Genomic DNA, 6322 nt, shown 5'->3' on the forward strand with positions numbered 1-6322 from the left:
TAGTTAGTTAATTCGTAGTAATTAGCTAGGACATTTATTCGGACCCTCCTGCGCAAGGGCAAATTGTAATAAGTGTGTGTGTCTTTCAACCCCACTTTTTTCTCCATTTTATTTATTTGCCTATGATGCATAGAATAGAACATCATATTTCATTTAGCATATTCCATGATTTGTATTCACTTGTCTTGCATGCATCAAGTCTCAGTTCATCATTCTAACAAGCATTGTGGTTTACTACTTCATTAAATACGTGTTTAAACCACATGCTATCAAATTGATTCACATGTCATAATTAGTGGCTGAGCCTATTAATTGCTTTTTTGCATGCGTTGTATTAGGCATCTTTCATTAGTTAGGATAATGCATTTTTCTAACTAGTTTCTCTTTTGGCTCACCTCGGGATTTGGGGTAAGCTTTTATTTGCTTTAGCATATCGCATGCGTGTGATTGTTGCCATGTCAAGTATGATTACCATGAGGCTAATTGCTTAATTGATATGGCTCTTGAATGCTTGTAGATGAAGGTTAATTTCTTGAATTGGAATAAATTGAGTAATGTAAATATGCTATCACTTTTTCCAGTGGTACATATTCGAAACAATTTTTAAACAAACATGAAATCAAAACATTCCAATTTTTGCAAATTAGTCTATACTTGTGTGCAACACATAGTAAGTTAGCCTAATAATCGGAACAAGAGCATATAATGTAAATAAAAATTGCATCATGATTAGTAGAGGTCGATCTTTAATCGAGGGAGTGGGGTGCTCAATCCATGACCTTCCTCTCTCATACCTAAGTTCCTGAGCTGAGACAATCTTGGTGATGACGGACATGTGGCCTTTGGCATGAGTCATGGGTTTCCTAAATTTCTCAAAAATATTTAGGTGGCGACTCTGTATCTGGCAAAACAGTCAATTTTTGGCATTTTGATTCAAAATTGATTTTCCAAAAGATTTGTCAGATTTGGACTCTTTTGTATTTATCTATTTCACATTGCACTTGTGAGATCAGATTCAGAACCACGGGAGTCCAAACTGTAGGGCTATCATATCCGAAAGGAGCACAAAAAGTCGAGCTAGACCTAGCTACTGCCCAATACAAGTTTGGCTTGCCAGTTGGGCACAGATTGAGAGATTCTATGACAATGACTCCACTTCTTACCATGGAAGCCTTGATGGAAAAGAGTGTACCAATACATAAGGGTGGAGGAGGTGGCGCCCGCCACAACAGTAAAGTCTGGCACAACAGCGATGTCGAATAAAAAAACTTCGGCCAAGGTTAACACTGTTAGGAAGAAAGGAAGGCCGAACTATAACAATCACGGTGACCTTTCCCAAATTAATGAGAAAACCAAAGCAAGGAGGTTGAAGGTTCGCACCGCCATCACAATGGTTTTTAAAAAACCCATCTATCGAATTCTCAGCGAGATACACAATGAACCCTTTGTTCTGCGGCTTGCCAAATTGGGAGAAGCACAAAGGGGCTATGACAAAAGGTATCGATACACTTTCCACGACAAAGTTGGGCACCAAACTGAGGACTATGTCCCGCTGAAACAGTATATGGAATAATTACTGGCAACAAGCCACTTAGACCAATACATTGAGAGGGGAGCTCGGCCAGCCCCTAAGACCGCAACATGCCAGATGGAATGCTAGTAGACGGTTTGCCTTAAGGTGTGATTAATGTGATCCACGGAATCATCGAGCCTGAACGAGTCTATGTGCTTAGAGGAATGATAAAAAATGGGAGCATATGAGGGAAGTGTTCAACCGACCGTGAAAAAATGGACGACAAAAAGCAAAGAATGTCATCTCTTTCTCCGATAGAGACCTAGCAAGGTTTCAGAATCCCCATAATGACGCACTAGTGGTTACTTTACGCGTCAGGAATTTTGACATCAAAAGGATCTTGATTGATTAAGGGAGTTCATGCGAAATAATGTATAATGAAACTTTTAAACAATTGAAATTGGATAGCAAAGACTTGGCACCAGCCACGTCTGCCTTGGTAGGTTTCAACTCTATACCAGAGTAGCCAGTCAGCAAGATTATTCTGCAGGTTAAAGCCGGCTCGATGGTCAAACAAGTGGAGTTTTGGATTTTGAAAGTCCCATATACTTACAACATCATTCTTGGGAGAGCATGGTTACATGCCATGCAAGCCGTAGCGTCAACTTACCATCAAGTAATGCGGTTTCTAAATGAAGCCAGATTGATTAAAGAAGTCTTGGGAGACCAAATCATGTCCAAGCAATACTTCATGACTGTGAATGGCAGCTGGGTTGCCAAAGGGTTTGTGCAGATGATAAAGGAATCAAAAAGCAATGACATGTTTGGAGACGTCGACAAAGCAACCTAACAGAAGGCTGTTAAAGATCTGGTGGAAGTAAGGATTGATGAGAGTGACCCAGAGAAGTTCTTTTTGCTCAGCTCATCTTTGTCCAGTATTAAGAGAAAATAGATCGTGGATTTTTTTATCTCCAATCTCGAACTGTTTTCCTAGACCCTATATGACATACCTGGCATTGATCCAAACTTCATCTATCATCAACTCAATGTCAACCCCAAGAACTTCCAGGTCGACTTTACACTACACTAAAATAGTAGTCGAAGAGGTGGGAAACCTGTTGGAAGCAAGGGCAATCAGAGAAGTCCATTATCCAAAGTGGATTTCAAACACAGTAGTGGTACCCAAGAAGAACGACAAGTGGCGCGTTTATGTGGACTACAAAACGGTTAACAAAACTTGTCCAAAGGATAGCTTTCCTTTACCAAGGATTGACCAACTGGTGGACCTAACTACAAGACACAGCCGATTTAGCTTTCTTGATATAGATCATGGATACCATCATATCGTTATGTATAAACCAGACCAGGAGGTCACATCCTTCACAACTCCAAGAGGATTGTATTATTACAAGTTCATGCCTTTTTGCCTAAAGAATGTAGGAGCAATATTTCAAGTTCATGCCTTTTTCCCTAAAGAATGTAGGGGCAGTATTATTACAAGTTCATGCCTTTTTGCCTAAAGATGTTTGCACCATTGTTAGGCAAAATAATGGAAGCTACATCGATGACATGGTAATCAAGAATAGGGATGAGTCTAACTATCTCAACGACCTAGCAGAGATGTTCCAAATTTTGAAGACTCACATGCTACGGTTAAATGCATCCAAGTGTACATTTGGCATACGATTAGGCAAATTTTTAAGCTTCTTGGTGACCAATCGCGACATAAAAGCAAATCCTTCCCAAATTAGGGCTATTCAAGAGCTTGAAAGGCCAAACACTAAGGAGTTGCAACATCTGTCAGGGTTAGCCGCCGCGCTAAACAGGTTTATAAATCATTTATCAGATCAGTGTGGACCATTCTTCCAGGCACTTAAGGCAAAGTTCGAGTGGGACGAAGAATGCGACCGAGCTTTAAAAAGCTTGTAGGAGTACTTATCTTCTCCACTGCTTTTAGTGACTCCAGTAGCTAGAGAAGAGCTCTACTTGTACCTGGGAGTCTCCCAACACACCGTTAGTGCGATGTTGGTGCGAGCAGAAGGAATATAACACTTTCCCATCTTCTATGTGAGCAAGACAATGTTGGGCACTGAAACAAGATACCTGTCATTAGACGAGCTTTCCTTAGCTTTAATGATGGTATCCAAGAAGTTTCCGCACTACTTCCACGCGCACACAGTGATAGTATTGACCGCATTTCCTTTAAAGGCCCTATTTGAAAGGGCAAACTTTTTTGGAAAGCTACTAAAGTGGGCAGTGGAATTGGGACAATTCGACATCAAGTTCTAACCTAGAACGGCAATAAAGGCCCAAGCATTAGCAAACTTTGTGGCAAAGTTCACTCTAGGAAGTTATTATGTTTGCCCGGTTGACTTGACCAAGGAAACTGAACAAGGGGGGAAAGTGTCGCGAGAATAGCACAACCCCCTACTACCTAGTAACAAGTTGAATTACCATCTCAAGAAAAGGAACCACATGATGTGCCATTGAGCCCGGCAATGGTTGCACCGCTCACTGAGGTCAATGACACATTGCTAGGGGGTGATGAGGCAAGCCGCACAACGACAAATGCGATTTGCAATGACGTGGCCGAAAGAGAAATGGTAGGGCAACCGCGTAAAGAGATTAACGAACAAACGACGGACAAAAACTTGGAAGAATAATTAAAGTATCGGACCCCAAGTCATCTTTAGACCTATCTACTTGTTGGAAGTTGTTTGTGGGAGAGATATGGAAGCTTTTCGCGGATGAAGCTTCTAATAGGCGGAGATGGACTGGAAATAAGCCTCATCTCGCCAGACAACCTAACTATTGAACAGACAATCAAGCTTGGGTTTCCAACATCCAATAATAAAGAGAAGTACGAAGCACTCTTGACTGGTCTAAAATCTGCCTTCTGGATGAAGACTACCAAGCTAATGGCATATAGTGACTCTTAATTTGTGGTAAACTAAATATCTGGCGAGTACAAAACAAAGGATGACAAGATGGCCAAGTATCAGGAGCTGGTCAGAACAGAGATCAAAAAGTTTGAACTCGTAAGGATAAAACAAATCAGTCGAGATGAAAACATAAAGGCGGATGAGTTGGCCGATTTCGTATCAATGTCAGACACTTCTATCCCAAATCCTTTATTAATTTACTTCTTGCCAAGGCCAAGTATTAAAGAACCTAAAGTGATAGAGGTATTGTGTGCCGAGCTAGGACCTTCTTGGATGGATCCCATCATCACTTTCTTGAAAGACCGAATTTTGCCAGACGACAAAAAAGAGGCGAACAAAATTCTGCCAAAGTCACAGCGGTTTTTTCCCTGTCTCTAGCATTGCATAGAAAGTCTTTCACTGGGCCATACTTGAAGTGTGTGCACCCTAGCAAGATTGAGGCCTTTTTGTTCGAAATTCATGAAGGAAGTTACGGAAGTTATTAAATGGGAGGTCATTGGCTTATCGAGCTATCTCGCAAGGATATTAGTGGCCATGCACATAGGCAGACGCAGAGAAGTATATTAGGAAGTGTGAAAAGTGCCAGAAGTTTGCGCATCAAATCCACCAACCGATGAGAGAACCCTTACCTTTGACCTACTCTTGCCATTTTGTAATGTGAGGTCTAGACATAGTGGGACCACTCCCAGCCACGCCGGGCAATAGGAAGTTTTCATTGCTGCGACTGACTACTTCACAAAGTGAGAAGAAGTAAAAGCACTTGCTTCCATCAAAGAGAAAAACATCAAGAAATTTGTCTGGCAAAACATTATCACTCGATTTAGAATTCCAAAGGCTTTGATATCAGTTAACGGCACTAAGTTTGATGGGAAGATATTCAGAGTCTTCTGTGAAAAGCACAAATTGAGTTCTACAACTCCACCCTGGCTTACCCACAAGCCAATGGTTAGACCAAAGCATCAAACAAGGTGATCCTGGATGGCTTGAGAAAAAGCCTGGAAAATGTGAAAGGAAAGTGTGTTGAAGAACTCCCCTACATTTTATAAGCTTACTGAACAACTCCAAGGCGTTCAACCAAGGAAACACCATTCGCCTTAGCTTATGGCATGGAGGCCATCATCCTTGTAGAAGTCGACCTTCACACCATCAGAAGCGAGAGTTTTCACCCAGACTTGAACAGGGAGGCAATAACCTTGGAACTTGACCTTGCAAAAGAACGAAGAGAGAAGGATCTGACACACATTACAGTATATCAACAAAAGCTATCCAAAAAGTATAACAATGTAGTGAATCCAAGGCAATTCAAGGTGGGTGATTGTGATACCCCTGTTCCGTAATATGTTAATTGGTCCTTAATATGAGTATGATTATGTGTTTAATATGATTTTGTATGCCATTATGTGAAAATATGTGGTTTTGAATTTCTATCTGTTCACCATAGGAATATCTGTTTGACCATCTGCTTTGAAAATTAAATTGAGGGCCTTATCGGCCACAGAACCCGAAATTGATTACGCCATTGCGATTGGCATAATTTTTAGAGCCTACGGTGAAGTTTAATTGAAAAATTGATTCAAACCAGATTAAGTTGATTAAATTGGTGAATAGGTGCCCAATTATTTATTATTATTAAATGGTGCTAGTGGGAACTTATGTAAAGAGGCACTACACCCTCTATTCTCTCCTTATAACTTCATTTGGCTGATTGAACTCAAGATAGAGAGAGGGCCGGCTATAGGGAGAGAGAGGGAGAGAATTGTGCAATTTTTGGCTCAAGCTTGGGGATTTGAAGATTTAACTCAAGAATTGACTAGAGCTTGGGTGTTTGAAGCTCCTAGGTGAGTGAATTTGTGAATATTAGTTGTAA

Source organism: Camellia sinensis, chromosome 5, assembly GCF_055761805.1.
Source record: "Camellia sinensis isolate YWXY chromosome 5, ASM5576180v1, whole genome shotgun sequence".
NCBI lineage: Eukaryota > Viridiplantae > Streptophyta > Magnoliopsida > Ericales > Theaceae > Camellia > Camellia sinensis.